Source organism: Ochotona princeps, chromosome 17 (genome assembly GCF_030435755.1).
Source record: "Ochotona princeps isolate mOchPri1 chromosome 17, mOchPri1.hap1, whole genome shotgun sequence".
NCBI lineage: Eukaryota > Metazoa > Chordata > Mammalia > Lagomorpha > Ochotonidae > Ochotona > Ochotona princeps.
In genome coordinates this window covers 35,927,253-35,952,483 of record NC_080848.1, presented here as the reverse complement: position 1 = coordinate 35,952,483, position 25,231 = coordinate 35,927,253, and the positions used below count along the sequence as shown (strand labels likewise).

At 44.4% G+C, this 25,231-nt stretch overlaps 1 protein-coding gene across 2 annotated transcripts in view; it reads left to right on the top strand.

Annotated features, from left to right (window-relative positions):
- FAM222B (family with sequence similarity 222 member B) overlaps positions 1-25,231 on the top strand; it is a 52,805-nt gene that overhangs the window by 1,214 nt on the left and 26,360 nt on the right. The window contains exon 1 of one of the 2 annotated variants that reach the window (XM_004593920.4): positions 22,385-22,633. The exons of the other annotated variant lie outside the window; for it this stretch is intronic. The gene's annotated coding sequence lies outside the window, so the exon portion shown is untranslated. Of the gene's footprint in view, positions 1-22,384; positions 22,634-25,231 lie in introns of those variants that run through there. 2 annotated transcript variants of the gene reach the window in all.

Here is a 25,231-nt window from a genome sequence, read left to right as displayed (position 1 = left end):
GCACCCTAATAGGATGAGGAAGATTAGCTTGTTGAGCCACAGCGCTGGCCCCAAAATTATCAGTTTCTTCTCTGAGGTGACAAATTAGCCATCAGATTCAGTAGGAAAAATAACGTTTTCTCTAACATTTTTACAGTTCGTGTGCAGGGAGCCAGTCTGATAAATGCATCCTGAACAAGGGTTACTCGGGTTCCCTTGCAGCACAGTTGGCACTCCTGTGTCTTATTGTGAGTTGAGAAAACTAGTGTGGGACCAGCTGGGAGGGTTGCCCAGTGAGGGCTATACAAATCCAATTGTTATTTTTAAACTGTAGAAAGTTTTCCTTTTGCAAATGAGTCTCCGGTTGCCCCAGGGCCTCAGTCTCTATTCAGGAGGTCCGCTAAGCATACAGCAGCTTTTCAGCTCTCTTTTTTGTTTCCATGTCTGTGGAACCTCTTGGGTTTAGCGTCTCACAGAACAAGACAGAAGCCACTGTTGCTGGAGTCGGAGGGGTGGCTGGTGCTTCTCTGAGAGCCTGGAGGCGAATACTCCTGGGTCTTTGTTGTTGTGTTTTTTAGGGCAGGCAGAGCAAGAGACAATTAAACTTTGTGCTTCTAGAAAGAGAGTGGCTTTCTCGACACAGCTTTTGAGAGAAGTGCACACTTCTTTCAGAACGACAGACCCTGGCCAGCGTTTTGACTCAACAGGCTAATCCTCTTCCTATAGTGCTGGCATCCCATATAGGCACTGCTTATAGCCTGGTAAAGCAGCAGAGGATGGCTCAAGTCTTAGGGCACCTGCATCCATGGAAGACCTGGAAGAACCTACTGGCTTTGGATCAACCTACCTCTGGCCAGTTGGATGAAAAGATTTCTGTCTCCCCTTCTCTCTTTAAATCTGCCTTTCAGATAAAAGTAAATAATAAACCTTTAAAATAAAAGGACAGAGATAGATACTTCAGCTTTGTTGGCTCTTAGGATTGACAGCTTGAAATGGGAGGTCTTTTGGAAATTTGTGAGTGATTTGTCTTTTAGCTAAGTAAAGGCAGCAGTGGATGTACTAGATCTACACAGATAAGGAGCGTGAATATTTTTTAAACGTTTATTATTTGAAATAGTTACAGAGAACGATAGAGATCGATTTTCCATCTGCTGGTTCGCTCCTCAGATGGCCACATCAGCTGGAGCTGAGCTGATTGAAAGCAGCCAAGAGAGTTTTTGGGTTTCCCATGTGGGTGCAGGGACCTAAGGCCTTGGACTGACTCCCCTGCTTTCCCAGGCTGTTATCAGAAAGCTGGATCGGAAGTGGAGCAGCCAGGGCTCCCAAAGGCATCCGTACAGGATGCTGGTGCTGCAGGTGGAGGTTATACTGGTAACACTATGGCACTAGCACTGAGGGAATTATCCTGTAGGAATGAAAGACATGAAACCTGGTATGATTACCTTTTATTGCTGTTAAAAGGTGTTTAACCTCTTTCTTAAAAGTGCACATTGTTGCATGATTTTAAACTTTTTGTTCTAGTTCCATGGTGTTCTCAGTTCTCTGTTAACACTGATTATTGGGCCTGGCGGTGTGGCCTAACGGCTAAAGTCCTCGCCTTGAACGCCCCGGGATCCCATATGGGCACCGGTTCTGATCCCGGCGGCTCCACTTCCCATCCAGCTCCCTGCTTGTGGCCTGGGAAAGCAGTCGAGGATGGCCCAAAGCTTTGGGACCCTGCACCCACGTGGGAGACCTGGAAGAGGTTCCTGGTTCCCGGCTTCGGATTGGCGCGCACCGGCCCATTGCAGCTCACTTGGGGAGTGAATCATCGGACGGAAAATCTTCCTCTCTGTCTCTCCTCCTCTCTGTATATCTGGCTGTAATAGAAATGAATAAATCTTTAAAAAAAAAAAAACACTGATTATTTAGAGGAAATCGTTTGTTACTGTTGTCTGAAATCATTACAGAATACAAATTTATTCTGTCTTTACCTTATGACAGATGAAGTAAAAGTTAAAAAATGTTAAAACTGACATATTTGCTGTTAATAATTGGACATGTTTTCCCTCCTAAGGTTTATTTTATTCATTTGAAAGGTAGAGGTACAGAGAGTTGGGGATAGGCAGAAGGAGATCTTCCCTCCTCTGGTTCATTTCCCAAATGGTCACAGTGTTGGAACTGGGCCATATGGAAGCTGTGAGCCAGGAACTCCATCTGGGTGTCTCTTGTGGGTGACAGGGGTCTAAGTACTTGGCCATTTTCCACTTTTTCCCTAGTGTATTAAAAGTGAGATGGATCTGAACTGATTATTTGGTATGGGATGCCTGGGTCATAAGGTAGTGGATTAATTTGCTATGCCACAATGCTTGCCTTTTCTTTTTAATGTCAGATATGCATTTTTCTCTCTACTGGAAATTTCCAGCAGTTCAAACAAGCTCATAAATACCACCTGTGTTAAGTTAAAAATTTGTTCAGCTGTCAGGATAATTGCTTGTCCTTTTCTCGTTTTTGCTGCTTGTTATTTCTGTGTGGTAGATGCCAGTTACCCAATGAGGCCTTCTCCACCTGGGGGCAGGGAAAGACTGGCCAGAACTTTGGTTGCCTGTTATGTAAGCTGTCTAAGGGCATGAGCTGTGTGAATGTAAGGTCTTCCAGTGACACTCTGACTTATTGAGGACTAAAGTAAAAGGAATACCATTTATTAACTCAGAAATGAATCATTTTTTTTTTTTAGCTCTCATGGCTCAGGGAAAGCTTTTCTTTTTTTTTTTTTTTTTTAATTATTTATTATTTAACTTCAGTAATTACATTGTATTATGTGACACAGTTACATAGATACTTGGGTTCTCCCCACCCCTCCCCAAACCCTCCCACCATGGTGGATTCCTCCACCTTATTGCATAACCACAGCTCAAGTTCAGTTGAGATTTCCCCATTGCAAGCGTATACCAAACATAGAGTCCAGCATCTTATTAGGGAAAGCTTTTCAAAAACATTCTGCTTAGGGGACTGTACTGTGACTCAACAGGTTAATAGTCCTCCACCTTTAAGTGCCAGCATTCCATTTGGGCTCTGGTTCATGTGCCAGCTGCTCCAATTCTCATCCAGCTCCCTGCTTGTGGCCTGGGAAAGCAGTAAAGCATAGCTTGAAACCTTGGGATTCTGTACTGGTGTGGGAAACCTGAAAGAAGCTCCTGGCTGCAAAGTGGCTCAGCTCTAGCCATTGCAGCCACGTGGGAAGATTTTTCTGTCTCTTCTACTATAAATCTGCTTTTCAAATAAAAATAAATCTTTGAAAAGCAAAACACACACCAAAAAAACACATTCAATTTATTCATTTGTTTTTTTAAAAGATTTATTCATTTCTATTACAGCCAGATATACAGAGAGGAGGAGAGGCAGAGAGGAGGATCTTCCGTCCGATTATTCACTCCCCAAGTGAGCTGCAATGGGCCTGTGCGCGCCGATCCGAAGCCGGGAACCAGGAACCTCTTCCGGGCCTCCCATGCGGGTGCAGGGTCCCAATGCATTGGGCTGTCCTCAACTGCTTTCCCAGGCCACAAGCAGGGAGCTGGATGGGAAGTGGAGCCGCCGGGATCAGAACCGGTGCCCATATGGGATCCCGGAGCATTCAAGGCGAGGACTTTAGCCTCTAGGCCATGCCGCCGGGCCCAACACATTCAATTTAAAAATAAAGTTTATGGGGCCTGTGCATTGGTTCTGTTGGTCAGGATCCCATATGGGTGTCAGTTTGTGTCCAAGCTGCTCCACTTGCTGTCCAACTCCTTGTTTGTGGCCCAGGAAAGCAATAGAGGACGACCCAAAGCCTTCGGACCCTGCACCCTCGTGGGAGACCTGGAAGACCTCCTGGCTCCTGGCTTCGGATTGGCTCAGCTCTGGCCATTGCGGCCACTAGGGAAGTGAGCCAGTAGATAGGAAATAATTTTTAAGATCTAAAAAATGAAATAAAAACAAATTTAAAAAAATATTTATTTATATTTATTGGAAAGGGAAATTTGCAGAGAGAAGGAGAGATATAAAAAAAAATCTTCCATCCTATGGCTGATTCCCTAAGTAATCATAATGGTTGGAGCTGAGCCAGTCCTAAGCCTGCCTCTTATAAACTGTTTTTGTGACTGAATGGGTGCAAGTCAAAGGTGATTGTAACATGGTCCCTTCCCAGTGACATTTCATTTGTGAAAGAAATGGGTGTACAAAGGAATCATAGGTAGTATTGTCTTATGCATAGGCATCGCATGTATTACCTTGATTTCATCAGGTTTGTGTTGCTGGTGATTATGAAGAATGCTGGAAACTAGATTGACATGCCATCAGTGATAATAAGTATCATCTTTGCAGAGATTTTAAGATGTCGAAACAAAAGTCTTACAATTAATTGAGTAAGTGACCTACCAGAGTGGGGTATAGTTTGTTGTGAAAGTTGGTTGCAGCTGTTATTAGTAAAGGCACTGGGTCTGCAGGATAGGCCTTCATGGACAAGTAAGTTGGGAGATTCCTAGTAGACAGTGATGTCTGGAAATTGGAGAGGAGGGGCCTTATTGATGTGTTATGCATCAGATCAAGCAAGGGAGGAAGTGATCTAAGACCTTGGCAGAGTGATCCTGTATAATGGAGTAGAGCAAGACAGGACACTTGAAAGGTTTTCAGAGGAAACCTGAGCCTAACAGATTTGAATTAAAATATTACAGCAATTTAAAAAATGATTATAGGATAGGTGTGTGACACAATAGTAAAGTTGCTACTTGAAGGGACCATATTCCATATCAGAGTGCCTGGTTCAAGTCTTCCACTGCTCTTCTGATCCAGGTTCCTGCTAGTACACCTCCGGGAAGCAGTAGATGACAACCCAGGTGCTTGGGACCCTGCCACCCAGGGAGAGACCCAGATTGAGTTTTGGGCTACTGGCTTAAGCCTGTCCCATCCCTGGCTGTTAAGGGCATTTCAGGGACAGTGGAACCAGCAGTTCTGTCTTTCTGCTTTTAAAATAAAATGGAAAAGATGATTCTAAAATAATGAATTTGAGAAGTCAGAGTGAATGTGAGAAAAGCAGAGTGGCCAGGGAAAGGCCTGCAGCTTTGCAGCTGACCAGAGGGGTGAGAAGTGTGATGTCACCCGTGTTCAGGGTGAGAGGTGAATGGTTTCTAGACAAGTGTTTGATACCTATTTCTGTCTTTTCACTGCCTTGCAAAGCCTTGATTATGTCCCCGTGAGAGCTCTGTGACTTAGTATGAAAAGAAATTAAATTTGATAAGAAAAATTCTGAATTGCCTTTGTTGAAGATTCATTTAGTACAAGGAAGAAAATAAATTATCATTTAATAGCTGAGAAATGAAATGGTGTTTTGGTACAGTATCAGATTATATTTAATGGGAACTATAGGTCATTTAAGAAGAGACTTAAAAGATTTACTTGATTAGGGCTCAGCACAATGGCTCAGTTACCTAATCCTACCCCTTCAAATGCCAGAATCCCATATGGGCACTGGTTCATGTCCTGGCTGCTCCCCTTCCTATCCAACTCCCTACTTGTGGCCTGGGAAAGCAGTAGAGAATGGCCCAAAGCCTTGGTACCCTGTACCCATTTGGGAGACCCAGAAGGAGCTCCTGGCTCCTGACTTCAGATCAGCTCAGTTCTGACTGTTGTGGTCACTTGGGGAGTGAACCAGCAAATGGAAGATCTTTCTCTCTTTCCTCTCTGTAACAATCTGCATTTCCAATAAAACATAGATAAATCTTAAGGATTTTCTTGCTTATAAGTTGTCTTGGAACTGGCCTTAAAGCTAGTAGGAAAAAAACATGAAAAATTGATAGAGGCTAGTATTGTAGCGCAGTAGGCTAATTCCAGCATCACATATGGGCAGTTTTAAATCTGGGTGCTCCACATCCGATCCAACTCCTTGCTAAAGTGCTTGGGAAAGTAATAGATGATGGCCTAAGAATTTGGACCCTTCCCACTCATGTGGGAGTTCTAGGCTCCTGCCTTCAGCCTCTTCCAGCCCTGCCCTTTGTGGCCATTTGTGGAATGAATCAGTCGCTGGAACACCTCTCTGCTTCTGTCCTTGCATCCCTTGTTCCCTATTTCTAACTGCCTTTTAACTAACTAATTAATACATAAATAACTCTTAAAAACCTTGCATATACATAAAAAGGGAATAATTAAGTATATATGTTCGTAGTGCCTTTTTTTCACCTGTAAGTCACAATTAAGCAGCACTTTCTCTAGTATTTGTGGACTCTGTGGTGGCTTCATTGAAAAATGTTGGAAATGATTATGTCAGTAATAAAATTAGCAAATATTTATTTATTTATTTTTAAAGACTTATTTTTATTGCAAAGTCAAATATACAGAGAGAAAGATCTTCTGTCTGATGATTCACTTCCCAAATGAACACAACGGCTGGTGCCAGGAGCTCTTCTGGGTCTCCCACGCGTGTGCAGGGTCCCGAGGTTTTGGGCCGTCCTCATCTGCTTTTCCAGGCCACAAGCAGGGAGCTGGATGGGAAGTGGAGCAGCCAGGATTAGAACCGGAGCCCATATGGGATCCCGGCATTCAAGGTGAGGACTTTATCCACTAGGCCACCGTGCTGGGCCCCAGCAAATATTTATTTATCTTTAAAGATTTATTTATTTTTATTGGAAAGTCAGATATACAGACAGAAGGAGAGACAGAGAGGAAGATCTAACATCTGATGGTTCACTCCTCAAGTGGCCGCAACAGCTGGAGCTGAACCAATCCGAAGCCAGAAGCCAGAAACCAGGAGCTTCTTCCAAGTCTCCCATGCAGGTGCAGGGTCCCAAAACTTTGGGCTGTCCTCAACTGCTTTCCCAGGCCACAAGCAGGGAGCTGGATGGAAGATGGAGCAACCAAGACATGGAACAGCATCCGTGTGGGATCCTGACACTTGCAATGTGAGGATTTGGCCATTGAGCCATCCCTCCAGGCCCCAACAAGCATTAAAGTTAATATTACAGATCAAGTAGTTTTCACATTTTCCCATATTGTAACTTTTATGCCTACTATTTATCTTTTATTTTTAATTAACTGTTTGAAAGGTAGATAATAAACAGAGGACTCCCAACTTCTGACTCCCTCCCTATTCGCTGGCCTGGGCATGGGTTAGGCCGGGAGCTATGGAATTACAAGTTGAATACTGTCCCATGTTTCCTGCATGTGTAGTGCAGACCCAGCTTCTTGCTATCACTGCTGTCACCCAGGTTCTTCAGTAGTATGAAGCTATAATCTACTGAAACTGGGGATTCAGAGCCTGGTGCGGAAGCATAGCGGCTAAAGTTTCGCCCTGAATGTACCAGGATCCCATATGGGTGCCAGTTCTAGTTCCGGTGGCCCTAGTTCTCATCGAGCTCATTGCTTCTGGCCTGGGAAGGTAGTCCAGGACAGTTCAAAGCCTTGGGACGCTGCTCCCACGTGGGAGACCTGGAAGAGGCTTTTGGCTTTGGATTGGCTCAGCTCCAGCTGTTGCGGCCACTTGGGGATGAAATATCTTCCTCTCTGTCTCTCTTCCTCTCTGTATATCTGACTTTGCAATAAAAATAAATAGATATTTAAAAAAATGTAGATTGAACCCAGGCACTTTTTTTAAAATGGATTTTTAAGTTTTTGTTTGGAAAGAAGATTTTATGGAAAGATAGAAATCTTCTATCTGCTCACTGACTCTCTGATGGCCTAAATGACTAGAATTGAGCTGGGCAGAATTTGGGAGCCAGGAGCTGGGAGCCTCTTCTGGGTCTCCCATGTGGATGCAGGGTCCCAAGGATTTGGTCCACCCTCTGCTGCTTGCCTAGACCAAAAGTAGAAAGCAAGATCCGAATTCAAGCATTTAGGACATGAACTGGCACCCAAATGGGATTCCAGTGCCACCAGGTGGAGATTTACCCTGCTGTACCACCATGCTGGCTGCAAACCCAGGCACTTTGAATGGGGCATGTGGTGTCTTTTCCACAGCATCCATCCCTGCCAGTTCTCTCTTTGTTCAATTTGCCTGTTGACAAACATGATGCAAGAATCTTTCCTAGCCTCCTCTTCCTATCCTAGGACACTGTTGTGTCTGCTGAAGATAACTCCTCCACTTCTGGGCCTGAAAAGTTTTCAGGTCTCAACCTCATCAAGTTAATTGGAAGATTGCTATTTGTATCTTGACCAGTCTGTCCAAGCTGTCAGTTCTCCAAGGCATTGCTTAATGGATTGAAACTTGGACACTCAGAGTGTTGGGACAGGAGACATACTTAAATATTTTGAAGTTAAAGTATTTTGGCTTCCAGGTGAATGTGGATTTTCGGATTTGTGAAGGCGTTAAGGAATTTGGCTGTGATTTTTTTTTTTTTTTTTTTTTTTTTTTTTTTAGGCGACTGGAGTAGGTCCAGTATTGATTAACAGAATTTCCCTCCTGTCTGGCATCCAGCCTGGTCTCTTTGCTAGTTCTGTCTTCTGAAAGGCAATTTGAACTCTTTTTTTTTTTTAAATGATTGATTTATTTGAAAGGCAGAATTACCTATACAGAAAGATCTTCCAACCACTGTTAAGTCTCCAAATGACTTCACCAGCTGGAGCTGGCCCCGTTTGAAGCTAGGAGCCAGGAATTTCTTCCAGGTCTTCCATGTGGGTGCAGAATCCCAAGGCCTTGGGCCATCCTTTGCTGCTTTACCAGGTGCGTTATTAGGAAGCTAGATCAGAAGTGGTGCAACTGGGGCTCAAGCTGGTAGGTACCCTTATGGGATGCTGACATTGCAGGTAGCAGCTTTATCTGCCATGCCACAATGCTGGTCCCAATTTTTTTTTTCTAAGATTTATTTTTATTGGAAAGTTAATTTGCAGAGAGGACAGAAAGATCTTCCTCCGCTTGTTCATTTCCCAAGTGGCCACAACAGCTGCATCTGAGCCAGCCAGGAGCTACTTCCAGGTCTCCCACTTGAGTATAGAATATCAAGGCTTTGGGCCATCTTCTATTGCTCTCCCAGGCCACAAGCAGGGAGCTGGAAGGAAAATGGAGCAGTGGGAGACCAGCTGGCACCCATCGTGCTGGGCCCCAGTCCAAAATTTTAGAAACTGTATTTGAAAGTCAGAAAGAGACTTGAGATCTTTCATCCAGTGGTTCACTTCTTGAATGTTTACAGCTGCCAGGACTATGGTAGGCTGAAGCCAGATCTGGGAACTTAGTTTGAATCTCTCATGTGGATGGGACGGACTAAACTATTTGAACCATCGTTTGCCCCCTCCCTGGGGATGAAGCATATCAGAAGCAGAGCTGGGACTCCAGCACAATTCTGTAGGGGATGTAGACATCTCCTTTGGTTTCCCAACCACTATGCCAATGGTACAATTGTTCATCTCACTAGTCTTTTTATATTTAATAATTTATTTGAAAGGCAGAGTTACAGAAGGGAGAGGCAGAAGCAGAGAAAGAGAGAGAAATAGAATTCTTCCATCCTCTGGTTTACTCCCCAAATCTCTACAACCAACATGGCTGGATCAGGCTGAAGGCAGGAGCCATGAGCCTCTTCTGGGTGTCCCATGTAGTGTAGTGCCTGAGTACTTGGGCGTTCTTTCATTGTTTTCCCAAACACATTAGAAAGGAACTGAATTGAGAGTAAAGCAACCAGGACTTGAACCAGCATCTGTAGGATACTGTCAGTCCCAATCTTTTTAATCTTTGAAGATTATTCTTCCCTAACCTCTCTCTGAAAAGCTACCTTATAGGGGCCTGGTGTTGTGGCACAGTGGGTTCAACTGCTGCCACAATGCAGGCATTCCATATTGGAACACCAATTCAGTGTGGTCCAACCCTGGCCTTTATAGCCATTTGGAGAGTGAACCAGTGGATGGAAGGTGTCTCTCGTCCTATGTCTGTCACATGAAAATGATCGTTACTCTCACACCTACAGGGTTCATAGTATCGATACTTATGTTGACTTTTTTTTTCAAGATTTATTTATTTTTATTGGAACAACAGATTTACAGAGAGAAGGAAAGATCCTCTGCTGGTTCACTCCCCAAGTGGCCGCTGCAGCTGGGGCTGAGCCAGTCCAAAGTCAGGAGCAAAAAGCTTCTTTTAGGTCTCCCATGTGGGTGTAGGGTCCCAAGATTTTGGGCCATCTTCTGCTGCTTTCCCAGGCCACAAACAGGGAGCTGAATGGGAAGTGGATCAGCCAGGACATGGACTGGCACCCATTTGGGATCCTGGCTTGTGCAAGGCGAGGATTTAGTCACTGGGTCACTGCGCTTGGCCATAATGGTGACTTTCCTTCCCTATTCTGTATATAACTGTATAACTATTTTATTATTTGTCTTATTTTTTTTAAGATTTATTTATTTCTTATAAAGTCAGATATACAGAGAGGAGAGACAGAGAGGAAGATCTTCCGTCCGATGATTCACTCCCCAAGTGAGCAGCAGCGGCCGGTGCGCGCCGATCCGATGCCGGGAACCAGGAACCTCTTCTGGGTCTCCCACGCAGGTGCAGGGTCCCAAAGCTTTGGACCATCCTCGACTGCTTTCCCAGGCCACAAGCAGGGAGCTGGATGGGAAGTGGAGCCGCCGGGATCAGAACCGGCGTCCATATGGGATCCCGGGGCGTTCAAGGCGAGGACTTTAGCCGCTAGGCCATGCCACCAGGCCCATTATTTGTCTTTTAAAAGCAGCAAAACTATTTCTGTTATCTGAATCTCTAGTTTTCCTGCCTCTAAGATCTCTTATGCCCCGCTGTGGTCCCTCTGTGCTTCCAGGTACTGCTGTGTTTCTTTGCTTCTGTCTCTGTTCTCTTTGCTTTCTCATAGCATATTTTTCCTCAATCACTGTAATTTTGTCTTGTCTCTAACTCTCCACTAAAATTGCTTTTGTTCAGTGATCTAGTTGTTAAACTCAAATGATAGTTTTCACTTCTTTGTTTTGCCTCTTTGCCTTTTGGAACTGTTACATTGTACACTCCTGATTTTTCTCTGAGCTCCTATTGCTTAGTTTTCTACATAGTCTGATAGTCTTTTTCTCTTAGCAATCCCTACATTGTGCTATTCCCAAGCATATTGTTCCTAGACTCCTCCTCCTCCTTCCAAGCTAAATAAAAAAATTATGTATACGGGCCCGGCGGTGTGGCATAGCGGCTAAAGTCCTCGCCATGAACGCCCCGGGATCCCATATGGGCACCGGTTCTAATCCCGGCAGCTCCACTTCCCATGCAGCTCCCTGCTTGTGGCCTGGGAAAGCAGTTGAGGATGGCCCAAAGCCTTGGGACCCTGCATCCGCGTGAGAGACCTGGAAGAGGTTCCTGGTTCCCGGCTTATGATCGGCGCGCACCGGCCTGTTGCGGCTCACTTGGGGAGTGAATCATCAGACAGAAGATCTTCCTCTCTGTCTCTCCTCCTCTCTGTATGTCTGACTTTGTAATAAAATGAATAAATCTTTAAAAAAAATTATGCACACGTATATAAAATTGCTAGTTTGGTGATCCCCCTTTGATTGTCAATATTTAGAACGTCATAATCAGAAGTCAGTGAAAGGTGTTTCTCCGCATCAGGCTTGGTCAGAATATTGACCCTATGGTCAGTATTGATCCTCATCAGTGTTAGTTTCTTTAGAACCTGATCACATACCCTGGCAGCTACGGTGAACCTAAGTGTCTGTTAGCTTCTGTCTTTATGCTAGACTCAGTGGTCAAGCATGTGTCTCATAAGGGTGCTCTTCAAAGGATATTTGGGCTATCTTTGGAGTCACAGTGTCTTGGCATGAGAGGTGCGTGATGTGTTAATTTTTTTGTGTGTGGCTGTGAATGCCTTTCAGAACTACCTTTTTTGCTTTGGTTTAAACCCTTTCTTGGCTTTTTTTTTTTTTTTTAAAGATTTATTAATTTTGGGCTCCGTGCTGTGGTCACAGCTGTTGGAGCCGATGGGAGCTGGATGGGAAATGGAGCAGCTGGGACTCAAACCGGAACCTGTATGGGATCCTGGTGCCTGTAAGGCGATGCCTTAGCAGGTAGGCCACTGTATGGGGCCTATGAAATAATTTCTTTGCTTTTTGGTTTTTTTTTTAAGATTTATTTATTTTTATTGTAAAGGAGAATATACAGAGAGGAAGAGAGTCAGAGGGGAAGATCTTCCGTCCGATGATTCACTCCCCAAGTGAGCCGCAATGACTGGAGCTGAACCAATCTGAAGCCAGGAGCATCTTCTAGGTGTCCCATGCGGGTGCAGGGTCCCAAGGCTTTGGGCCATCCTTGACTGCTTTCCCAGGCCACAAGCAGGGAGCTGGATGGGAAGTGGAGCTGCCGGGATTAGAACCGGCACCCACATGGGATCCCGGCTCGTTCAAGGCAAGAACCACGCTAACGCGCTGGGCCCAATAATTTCTTATTAAAGAGAACTGTATGTTTCTAAAGGTTTTTCATAATGTTTCTTTAAAGGGGATTCCTATTGCAGGAGTTTTTAATGTGTAAAGGACTGGAGGGGATGATTAATCATCTGTATTTAAAGCATCAGAACCAATCAAAAGAACCACTCAAAAACGTATTGAAAAAAAGTGTTTTAATTTATGATAGGCAACACTATAGAGACGCTTTGATGCAAGGTTAGGTGGTTGTTTCAGTTGGGCTTTGAAGAGGGACATGGTGTCATTTCAGGCAGCACTAGCACTCTTTGTTCCACACCTGGGTCTAAATATAGAATCTGTAGCACGATTACCTATAATGTATTTAGAAGACACTTGAAATTCGAATCTCTTCCGATGATTGTTTCTCAGCTCCTAAAGTGCTATGAGCAGTAGAGAAAAATTAGGCTGTGGTTTAAAAGTGATGAGAGAAAGCTGAAATGGTTGAATGATTGTCTGCTGATAGCTCAGAACTTTATGTGCTGACAGTCCAGTTGGGATATTGTGTATTGTTTTCAGAACAGGAATCTGTGTATTGCTAATTTTACAGTAAAGTGACATGAAGTTAATAGCTTTACTTAGGTTGAAATGGAATAATTTTTCTGGAATTTGAGTTCTTCCAGAATTTGTTACTTCGTTACTTCTTTTTAACAAGAAATAGATGACTTAGTTTTTCTTTTTCCTTTTTATTTTATTTTTTTTTAAAGATTTATTATTATTGGAAAGCAGGATATACAGAAAGGAGGAGAGACAGAGAGGAAGATCTTCCATCCGATGTTTTTCCTTTTTAATAAGAAAACCACTTGCGTTTGCTGTGCCCAGTTATTATTTGCTTTTCTTTCATATTTGGTGCCTGAAAAAGGGTTCCCTGGATGACATCTTTTAGCAGAAAATGCATTTGACTACATTTTGTTTTTTTTTTTCTTTTTAGTACATACTGACTCTATTCTTTATCACTCCAAAATTCCTGCAGTGCAAAGAACTGGGCCAGGCCAGAACTGAGAGGTGGGAACTCAGTCTGCGTTTCCCTTGTAGGCAGGGAGCCAAGTATCTGAGGCATCCTTTGCTGCCTACCAAGGTGCCTTTCAACAGGTGTAGCTAGGACTTGAATGCAAGCATTCTGATGGGGCGTAGGTGCTTCAAGCTATATCTTTTTTTCTTTTCTGTCCTTCCCTTCCCTTCCATTTTTCTTTTTCTTTTCTTTCTTATTATTTGTTAAGCTATTTGAAAGTCACACAGAGAGGGAGAGATTTTTTTCCTGCGGGTTCATTCTGCAAATGAATGCAACATTCAGGGCTTGGTCATTCTAAGCCAGGAACTCATCTTGGGTGCCCATATGGGTGGCTGGTACCCAAATACTTGGGTGGTCTTCCAGTCTCTCTTGAGGTGCGTTAGCAGGAAGCTGAAACACAGGCAGGTTAGCTGGGACTCAATAGGCACTCTGATAGGAGATGTAGGTATTGTAAACTATAGTTTAATGTGCTGTGCTACAACACCAGCCCCGTTTTCCTAAACTGCCCCTCCCCCTTTTTTGTTTTGGTGAAGATTATTTAGGGTCCAGTGCAGTAGCCTAGTGGCTAACTTCTTACCTTGTAACCACTGGGATCCCATTAGGACCCCAGTTAGTGTCCCAGCTGCTACACTTCTCATCCAGCTCCCTGCTTGTGGCCTGGGAAGGCATTCAAGAACAGCCTAAAGCCTTGGCACCCTGCACCCACATGGGAGATCCGGAGCAGGTTCCTGACTCCTGGCTTCAGATCAGCTGAGCTCTGAGGCGGCCACAAGGGTGGTGAACCAGCGGATGGGAGATCTCCCTGTAAATCTGTGTTTCTTTAAAAAAAAAAAAAAAAGGAATCTAGAAAAAAATTATTTTTTGGCCCAGTGTGGTAGCTTAGTGGCTAAAGTTCTTGTGCCGGGATCCCATATAGGCACCAGTTCATGTCTTAGCAGTCTTGCTTCCCATCCAGCTTTCTGCCTGTGGCCTGGGGTAGCAGTAGAGGATGACCCAAAGCCTTGAAATCCTGCACCTATGTGGGACACCCAGAAGAAGCTCTTGGCTCCTGACTTCGGATTGATTCATCTCTGGCCATTGTGGCCAATTGAGTGAATCAGTGGATGGAAGATTTTCCTCTTTGCTTCTCTCTGTAAATCTGCCTTTCCAATGAAAATAATTTTCTAAAAGATTTATTTATTTTTAATGGAAAGGCAGATTTACAGAGAGAGAGACAGAAAAATCTTCTCTCCATTGGTTTACTCCCCAAGTGGTCGTATTGGCCAGAACTGAGCATTTGGAAACCAGGAGACTCCTCAGGGTCTCCCACATGAGTGTAGGTTTGCAAGGCTTTGAGCCATCTTCCACTACTTTCTCAGGCCATCAGCAGAGAGCTGGATGGGAATTGAAGTAGCCGGGACACAAACTGGCACCCTTATGGGATATTGTGCTTGGAGGTGGAAGATTAGCTAGTTGAGCCAATGCACTAGCCCCCTGAGCTGCATGCATCTTAACCACTGTGTCAAACATGCCTGTACCAAAGCATACTTTCTTTAAAATATGTATACGTGTGTGTGTGTATGTATATACACACAAAGTTGGAGTTAGATCTTCCATCTGCTGGTTCACTTTCCAGATGGCTGTAACAATGAAAAGATAGACAGACATCTCCTAAACGTTGGTGTTGGTTCACTCCAAGCCAGGAACTGGGAACTGAGCCCTGGTTTCCCATGTCGTGGTAGGATTCTAGCTGTTTGAGCTATCACCTCCTACCTCCATGAAAGCCAGGATTGAAATTGGAGCTGATACCTGAGCCCAGGAACTCTGTTATGGAATGAAGTCTGCCAAGTGCATCTTTTTTTTTTAAAGATTTATTTATTTATATTACAAAGTCAGATATACAGAGAGGAGGAGAGACAGAGGGGAAGATCTTCCGTCCGATGATTCACTCCCCAAGTGACCACAACAACAGGTGCTGTGCTGATCCGATGCCGGGAACCAGGAACCTCTTCCAGGTCTCCCACGCGGGTGCAGGGTCCCAAGGCTTTGGGCTGTCCTCAACTGCTTTCCCAGGCCACAAGCAGGGAGCTGGATGGGAAGTAGAGCTGCCGGGATTAGAACCGGAGCCCATGTGGGATCCCAGAGCGTTCAAGGCGAGGACTTTAGCTGCTAGGCCACGGCGCCGGGCCCTGCCAAGTGCATCTTAACAATGTCAAGCAGAATACCCATCCTTGCATTTTGGTTTTAGTTTTTTTGAATTTTAAATTTACTTTATTTGTACCTGTTCCATTTAGTACTCCTTCCCATTGGAAGTATTCCAAAAGGCTTCTTCTATTCTAAATAGTTTTACGATTTTGCTACTTGTGTGAGGAATCCTTTATTTTGTTTTGCTTTGTTTTTAAATTCAGAAGCTTGCATTTTGGCAGTAATGTGTCAAAATGTCATTGAGATTGAATGGAAAAACTGTTTCTGCTATGATGGAATACAGTATGTCTAGTTTTTGATCTTTTATATTTCTTTAACTTACTAGTTTACGTTCACAGAGTTTTATCCCCTTTAACTCTTTGTCTTTTTCTCATTGGTTTGTACAAGTTCTTTGCATACAGTGGTCATTTATTTTTCACAAATGTTGCAAATATTTTCAAGGCTGTGAATAGAAGTAAGAAAGCAAGCTGTTGCTTTAAATGCTATTCCAAGATGGTGTTTGGGTAAATTGTAAGTTGTTTGCCTTGGTTGTTTGAGCAAGGGTAAGCTTTTGTCTCTGCTTCCAGAGATGCACAGAAAAGCTCCTTCTGTCTGAAGTGAAGTGTTGGCTCTGTGTTGGTTATAATTTGCTTTTCTGGCTGGCACAGCCTTCTTTTTGTTTTCTGTCTTCTGACAGATTATAGAATTGTGGGGAAACAGCGTCCAGGACTTTTTCAGGAACTGTGCCATTTTATCTACAGGAGAAACCATTGGCTTTGGCACTGGAAGAGAATTGGCTCTGTGTTTAAAGCTACCGAATCATGCCTGATTCACGAGTTTGCTATCCCATTTTTGTCTATGTGTGTGAAACTTCTTCAGGATGTTGGCTTTTTATTTTTTCTGCCACGTGTGCTACTCCATCAGTAGGAGAAATGAACACTCATCCAGTCTGTCTCACTGGCTTAATATACTCGATTCAGCATCCCAAGCCATCGCAGAAGACACAGCCATCATTAGGAGAATTAAGGAAAAATTTGTCACATTTGTGTGCTTTGGTACCCTTATTGTGACATTGAGCTTTAGCTCTGGTTTATCATTTCCTGACTAAAGGCTTTTCTGTGGAATCGTACTTTAGGTGTGGAAGTGATTTGCCATCCAAGATGACTATGGAAGTGTTTCAACTGCTTCAGTGAAATCTACCAGATTACCCTATTTCCTAACTTGGGAAATGTAATTTGTATAAAACAGCATATTTAGGAATTTTACTTACTCATTTCACATTCTTTTCAGTGAAATCTAGTCATTTATTGTGTTTTACTGTGTGAGCAGTAGTAACTTCCTTTGATCTGCTATTTTCGTACCTTTTAAATTGTGTACAATTGATTTTGAAATCTAGCCAACTAGTTAATTTAGCAGCTCTTCCTCACCAGATAATGCCTCTGTGTTCTGTCAAAAACAGTTTAAAGATACCACCACCTACATGTGCTTTCTTTGCATTTAGATTAAGGCAAGGAAGATTATTAATAGAATAAGCCAGCTTGGATAGGATGTTTATTATAAATTCTTATGTGGATACTTGTTTTCCTCCCTATACCAGAAATATTTTTTTTTCTAGGGCTCAGCACAATTACTGGCTAAATTTTCACCTTCTATCTGCCGGGATCCCATAAGGCACTCGTTCATGTCCTGGCTGCTCCCTGCTTGTGACCTGGCAAAACAGTGGAGGATGGCCCAAAGCCTTGGGAATTTTTTTTGAAGATTTATTTTACTTTTTTATTGGGAAGGCAGATATATACAGAGAGAAGGAGAGACACAGACAAAGAAATTCATTCTGCTGGTTCACTCCCCAAGTGGCTCCAGTTGCCAGGGCTGAGCTGATCAGAAGCCAGGAGCCAGGAGCTCCTTCCAGGACTTCCACATGGGTGTAAGGGAGTCCAGTACTGAGACCATCTTCTGTTGCTTCCCAGGAACATTAGCAAGAAACTGTATTGGAAGTGGAGTAGTCTGGATTTGAGCTGGCCCTGATATGTAAAGCAGATATTGTGACCTGCTGCTGAACTGCTGCACTATAATGCCCAGCCCAGGTCTCTGTTCAGGTTTGCTTTTATTGTTATAACAGATGGATTTAAAAAAAAAAAGACTCATTTTGTTTTTATTTGAAAGGCAGGTTTACAGAGAGAGGAGCAGAGACAAAGAGAGATCTTCCACCCATTGGTTCACTCCTCCAAATGGTCGCAGTGGACAGATTTGGACCAGTCTGAGGCCTGGAGCCTTGAGCTTCTGTCTCACATGTAGGTGCGGCGGGGCCCAAGGACTTGGGCCATCCTCCACTGCTTTCCAAGCCATTAGCATGGATCTGGATGTGGAGTGAAGTAGCTAGGATTTGCATGACGTACTGTCCAGATGGGATGTTGGCATCACAAGTGTTGTCTTTGCCTTCCATGCCACAAAGCTAACCTCAGTCATCTTTCTGTTTGTGGTTCCAGTAGAGTTTCTGGTATGTAGTATTTGATACTATTTGATGATTTGAGTAAGTGAATGAATAAAATGAAATTTTAGAGCTATAGTAAATGGATTTTACACTTCCCTCTAGTGTCTGAAATAGAATGTGCAGCCAGTTTAAGTAGATGTGTGTGTCCATCAACTTACAGAACACTTTGCTCCATTGAAATAACAGTTCAGGGCCCGGCGGCGTGGCCTAGCGGCTAAAGTCCTCGCCTTGAAAGCCCCGGGATCCCATATGGTCTCCGGTTCTAGTCCCGGCAGCTCCACTTCCTATCCAGCTCCCTGCTTGTGGCCTGGGAAAGCAGTTGAGTACGGCCCAATGCCTTGGGACACTGCACCCGCGTGGGAGACCCGGAAGAGGTTCCAGGATCCCGGCTTCGGATCGGCGCGCATCGGCCCGTTGCGGCTCACTTGGGGAGTGAATCATCGGATGGAAGATCTTCCTCTCTGTCTCTCCTCCTCTGTGTATATCTGACTTCGTAATAAACTGAATAAATCTTTAAAAATAAATAAATAAAATGAATAAATCTTAAAAAAAAATAACAGTTCAATGTATTCGCTTTTTTTTTTTTGGATAGTCACATTGTTTCCAGATTTACTGTTCTCTTTAGTGAATAATAACATTTCTTCTTAATAAATATTAATTGGGCTATGCACAGTAGCTCAGTGACTGAAGTCCTCGCCTTGCATGCACCAGGATCCCATATAGGCACTGGCTCTTTTTTTTGTTTTTAAAGATTTATTTATTTTGATTGCAAAGTCAGATATATAGAGAGAGGAGGAGTGACAGAGAGAAGTTCTTCCTTCCAAGTGACTGCATTGGCCAGTGCTTTGCTGATCCGAAGCCAGGAGCCAGGAACTCTTCCAGGTGTTCCATGCAGGTACACGGTCCCAAGGCTTTGGGCTGTCCTCAGGTGCTTTTCCAGGTCACAGCAGGGAACTGGATGGGAAGTGGGGCTGCCAGGATTAGAACCGGCGCCCTTATGGAATCCCAGCACGTTCTAGGCGAGGGCTTTAGCCGCTAGGCCACGGCGCTGGGCCCTAGGCACCAGTTCTAATCCCAGCAGCCCTGCTTCCCATCCAGTTCTCTGCTTGTGGCGTGGGAAAGCAGTTGAGGATGGCCAAGAGCTTAGGGACCCTGAACCCGCTCGGGAGACCCAGAAGAGTCTCTGGGCTCCTGGCTTCAGATGGGTGCAGCTCGGGCCGTTGCGGCCAGTTGGGCAGTGATTCAATGGACAGAAGATACTCTTCTCTGTCTCTCCTCCTCTCTGTATATCTGACTTTGCAATCAAAATAAATAAATCTTTTAAAATACGTATTTTTTTTTTATTTGAAAAGCAGGTTTACCGAGAGAGAGAGAGAGAGAGAGAGAGAGAAGGTCTTTTATCTGCCAGTTCATTCCCCAAACAGCTGCATTGACCAGAGATGAGCTGAGCTGATCTGACCCAAAGCTGAGAGCCAGGAGCTTACTCTGGGTCTCCTTGGGTGTGCAGGTTCCCGAGCAGTTTGGCTATTCTTTTTTTTTTGTTTTAAAGATTTTATTATTATTGGAAAGCCGGATATACAGAGAGGAGGAGAGACAGAGAGGAAGATCTTCCATCCGATGTTTCACTCCCCAAGTGAGCCGCAACGGGCCGGTGCGCGCCGATCCGAAGCCGGGAACCTGGAACCTGTTCCGGGTCTCCCACGCGGGTGCAGGGTCCCAATGCATTGGGCCGTCCTCAACTGCTTTCCCAGGCCACAAGCAGGGAGCTGGATGGGAAGTGGAGCTGCCGGGATTAGAACCGGCGCCCATATGGCATCCCGGGGCTTTCAAGGCGAGGACTTTAGCCGCTAGGCCACGCCGCCGGGCCCAGTTTGGCTATTCTTTGCTGCATTTCCAGCTATACACAGGGAACCAGATGAGAAATGGGATGGTTGGGACACTGACTGGTGCTCATATGGGATGTGAGCACCACAGGTAGAAGATTAGCGTGATGTGCCACCACATTGTCTGCACAATTCTGTCTTTTTAAGATTTATTTATTTATTATTATTATTTTTAATTTAAAGGACAGAGTTACAGAGAGGAGAAAGGAAAGAGAGAAGTCTTCCACCTGCTGATTCATTACCTAAATGGTTGTAGGTACTAGGAGCCTTCTTCCTGGTCTCCCACGTGGGTGCAAGGGCTCTAGTACTTGAGTCGTCCTCTGCTGCTCAGCAGTATAAGTGATCAGCCCAGTGCTGTGGCTCATTGGCTAAATCCTCACCTTGCACTTGCTGGGATTCCATATGGGTGCCTGTTAATGTCCTGGCTGCTGCACTTCCCATCCAGTTCCCTGTTTGTGGCCTGGGAAAGCAGTCAAGGACAACCCAAGTCCTTGAGACCCTGCACCCATGTGGGAGACTTGGAAGAAACTCCTGGCTGCTCCTAGCTTCAGATGGGCTCAGCTCTGGCCCAAGTTTCGGCCACTTGGGGAGTGAACCAACAGAGGAAGATCTTTGTCTCTCCTTTTCTCTGCAAATATGCCTTTCCAATAAAAATAAATAAATCTTATACAAGTGATCATTTTGCAATACTGTCTACTAGAATCTAGAGTATAAGACTTTCCCCCACCCCCGGTTTCACTATTTGCCTTTGGAACCTAATAATAGCTAGTCTCAGAGATCCCAGTGACATTCCTATATGTCTGTCTAAGCCAGTCTTTTAATTCAGATTGGAAAAAATGAGATGGCTTTAAAGGCAACATATCCTATGGTTCCTTTTCCATTTTCCAGGAAAGTGGGATATGATACATGAAATGTCTTTGAGCACCCCTGTAAGAGGGAGCTCCTAAATCTATCAGTGCTTTGGATATTTGGCAGGGTAGGAGTGCAGTGTGGTCATTTAACATCCTATGGCTACAAGTACTCTGTGGACGACTAGGTAATTGTTTGCCTTCTCTGACTATCATATTACTGGGTTTTCTTTTGTATTTGTTTTTTTTTTTTAATTTTTTAAATTTTTTTAAGATTTATTTTTATTACAAAGTCAGATATACAGAGAGGAGGAGAGACAGAGAGGAAGATCTTCCGTCCGATGATTCACTCCCAAGTGAGCCGCAACGGCTGGTGCTCGGAACCAGGAACCTCTTCCGGGTCTCCCACGCGTTTGCAGGGTCCCAAATCTTTGGGCCGTCCTCGACTGCTTTCCCAGGCCACGCGCAGGGAGCTGGATGGGAAGTGGAGCTGCCGGGATTAGAACCGGCGCCCATATGGGATCCCGGGATGTTCAAGGCGAGGACTTTAGCTGCTAGGCCACGCCACCGGGCCTTTCTTTTGTATTTGTAAGTTTGTAATTAGACTTTAACTTCCAGTTTATTCCATAAGAGAAATACTAAGACTATGATATTCCCTTTCTGCTTCCCTATTGGACTTTCTTAAATAAGCTCCATTTAGTGCTCCAGCACTACACCTAAGAATGTATACTTCAATCTATAGCATATTCCATTCCAGCAGCATTATGCACCAACATTAGTATGAGTGATTGAAGTGTTGATACAGCCTACCAGTTTTGAGGCAGCTTAACAGTTGCTGGTTTTTTTTTTCTAATATTAGATATTTTGTTTGAGTAAGAATTAAGTGTTTGCTTCCTAATTGTGCTGAGATGTGCTAGGGGACTGGTGGTTATCTTGCGTTTAATTGGATGTGGATGTCTGGTGTCTAAAACAGGTTGGAGTCAACTGTGTGATTGTTTTCTGCAGCTGAGTCAACGTATTCCCCCCTTTCCCACCTCACTAAGTTTGATAGTTTCCCAGTACACTCTATCCCTGAATTTCCACGTCACGGGAAACGGGAGTTTCCAATAGGGATGATTGATGTGTGCTGCTGATCTAATTTACAAACCTGAATCTCTCTGCTGTTATGAGAGAGTGCAGTTGATTGGTCTGAGAAAAGAAGGACGAGGTGGAGAGGCCTGGAGAGCATCTTTTTTGCTCTGGGGTGGTCACTGGTTGGCAGTTGCTGTGGAAGTCTGAGGCACTGTGGGAGGTACAGTCTAGGTGGAGGTCATTCCTAATATCCTGGCAGAGTGGGCGGGGGTGGGGGGAACTGGAGAAGGGCGTCACTGGTCCAGCTGGGTGGAGGCTTGGTTGCCAGCTTAGGGGTGGGGGCCAGGAGAGCTGGGGGCAGCGCTAACAAAGAGGAGCCGTGCTGAGGCCGGGGCCATGGGTAGCTGGCCTATCCCCGGCGGCTGACCTCCCAGTGGGCCTCCCCAGTTGGCTGTTTGGAGAGTCTTTCTTCTGGCTCCCTGGCTCGCCATTGGCTGCTCTGACAGGAGGGGGTTCTCCGAGAGCCGGGATGGAGTTGAGGAGGCGGGGCTGGCTTCCGGCGGCGGAGGGGAGTGAGCGGCAGCCGGCTGGGGGAGGGGGTGTCGGCGCACCTCAGAGTGCTGAGCTCGGTGAGCCAGGCACCCCGAGCAGCCGCCTCCCCCTCCCCCTGCCCAGACCGCTAGAAACCCCTTCACATCCATCCTCCCCAGGCTGGAGTGAGCAGGGCTGAGGTGTCCCAAGCGGGCGGGGCGGAGCCTGGAGCCCCTCGGAGCACTGCGGAGCCAACCTCACCTCCTTTCCTGGGCGCAAGGTGTGTGTATGCTTTTTGTAACCCAACCCGACTTCAACGACTTAACCTTGTAAGCAAAGGAGAAATAGAATGGGAACTAGAATCCTCGTATCCCATCAGTTTATTTTTATTATTTAATTCTATGCGTCCTTCTTTTCCTCTTCATCTCACCCTTGCTGCCGGGTAAGGAAATCCAGCACTCTTTGACCTCCTTTTTTTTTTTTTTTTTTTAAACGATACGTTGATGTTGGCCACGTAGTAAATGCACCGAAGAACCCTTTCTCTGTGTGTGTATGGTATATAATGCAGTAAAACCGTAAAAAAAAAAAATCAGCAGTGGGATTTTGAACTGTAGAGCATTCTCATCATTAAGTCTGTCTTCACCATTTTCTTCCTTGGGACTGGATTAACCACAGCAACAATCTGAGAAGGGAGGCTTTTCTGGAAAGAGGGGAACAGTCCTGTCAAATGGTGGTTAAAGGAACTCCTGGTAGTTGTTAGCAATGAACTCTACTCTCCTAAAGTCTCTCCTTCCCTCAGTACTCCGTCACTGGCTTTGTGTGGTAGCTAGCTAGAGCCGGCAAACTTAACTGGCTGTTACCGAAACTTAAGTCTTAACCTGTTTCTGTATTGATAAATTTCTTGTATCTGTAGGTTCTTGGAAGGATTAGTTTTTGTCATCAAAAACAAGCCGAAAAAAAAATCCAGATGGCTTTCAATTCTTGATTTTTTTTAAGGTTCCCTAAACTTTGTGGATTCTGGTAGCTGTAGTATTTACCATTTAAAATAATACCTATTTTGAGTTACTTTGTTCCTGAAGCTTGTGAATTCCTTGTTTTCTGAAGGACACAGATCTCTGCCTCAAATTGGGCAGCTGTTTCTGCATTTTAAATTGAAAGAGAAGTTACCAATTAAGCATAGAACACCTGACATTTCTGTTGGAAACAAAGAAGGTGTGCATGCATGTTTGTGTTGGATGGCAGTTTACCCTTGATGTTAGTGGGCGTTTTGAGCCAAAGGTGTTTGATATTGATTAGCAAAGCACTGCAATGCCATAAAGGATGTCAGTTTTTTGACAGCACTTTAGTATTAATAAATTTAATTAATGAAATTAATCAGAATTGATAATTCAATCCAGGTTCAGTTTCCAAAAGTTATTCTAACTGGAGTCTAGAAGACAGTGTTGATAGGCTGAAACTGTTTTACGGTTTTAGCCGGTTATTATTTATTGTTTGCATTGATTCATTGGATCTCTAACCAGTCAGAACTAATTGGGGTGAAAGCACATCCTACAATGAATAGAGATGGTGAGACAAGAAATCACCTGATGGATGAAAACTGTGAGGGTCATGGAAACTGTTTTATTTTAAAACTTAAGTAGGCTAAGAATAGAATTGTGCAAAATTTAGTAGCTTCACCGAAATCCTATGTTGGAGTTTGCGTTTTTTAATTTGTTACTCATTTGTCCCTGAAGGCTGGATGAAATCATGTTTAAATTGTGAGGGAGGGCCCGGCGGCGTGGCCTAGCGGCTGAAGTCCTCGCCTTGAAAGCCCCGGGATCCCATATGGGCGCCGGTTCTAGTCCCGGCAGCTCCACTTCCATCCAGATCCCTGCTTGTGGCCTGGGAAAGCAGTCGAGGACGGCCCAAAGCTTTGGGACCCTGCACCCGCGTGGGAGACCCGGAGGAGGTTCCTGGTTCCTAGCATCGGATTGGCGCTTACCGGCCCGTTGCGGCTCACTTGGGGAGTGAATCATCGGATGGAAGATCTTCTTCTCTGTCTCTCCTCCTCTCTGTATATCCGGCTTTCCAATAATAATAAAATCTTTAAAAAAAAAAAAAATTGTGAGGGAAATATGATCTCCCCGGTGTTATTTTATCTAACTTGTTACTAAGAATGAACTCTTTTTCTTTTTTTGCAAAGATTTATTTATCTTTATTGGAAAGGCAGATTTACAGAGAGAAGGAAACGGAGAGAAAAAGATCTTCCATCCATTGGCTCACTCCCCAAGTGGCTGCAACCGAGCTGCCAAGCTGAAGCCAGGAGCTGCTTCTGGGTCTTCCACGTGGATGCAGGGTTCCAAGGCTTTCTCCACTGCTTTTCCAGGTCACAAGCAGGGAGTTAGATAGGAAGTGGAGCAGCCAGACAAGTACCAGTGCCCATATGGATTCCTAGGGCGTGCAAGATGAGGATTTAGCCACTAGGCTACTGAGCAGGACCCAAAAATAATTTTTTAAATAAAGATTTATTTATTTTTATTGGAAAAGCAGATTTACAGAGAGAGAGAGATACAATGATCTTCCATCCTCTGGTTCACTTCCCAAGTAGCCTCAAAAGCCAGAACTGAGCTGATCCGAAGCCATGAACCAGGAATTTCTTCTAGGTCTCCTAGGCCAAAGGCAGGGAGCTGGAAGGGAAGTGGAGCAGCCCATATGGGATTCCAGTACATGCAAGACAAGGACTTTAGACTCTAGGCTACTGCCCCAGACCAATAAATAAATAAATGTTTAAAAATATATGTAAGTTTCTTTTGGTGCAAAAAGTTTCTTGAAATCCATGTATTATTTCTGTATAGTACAAATTTACAGTAAAGTTTTTGGAGACACGTCATGATACACT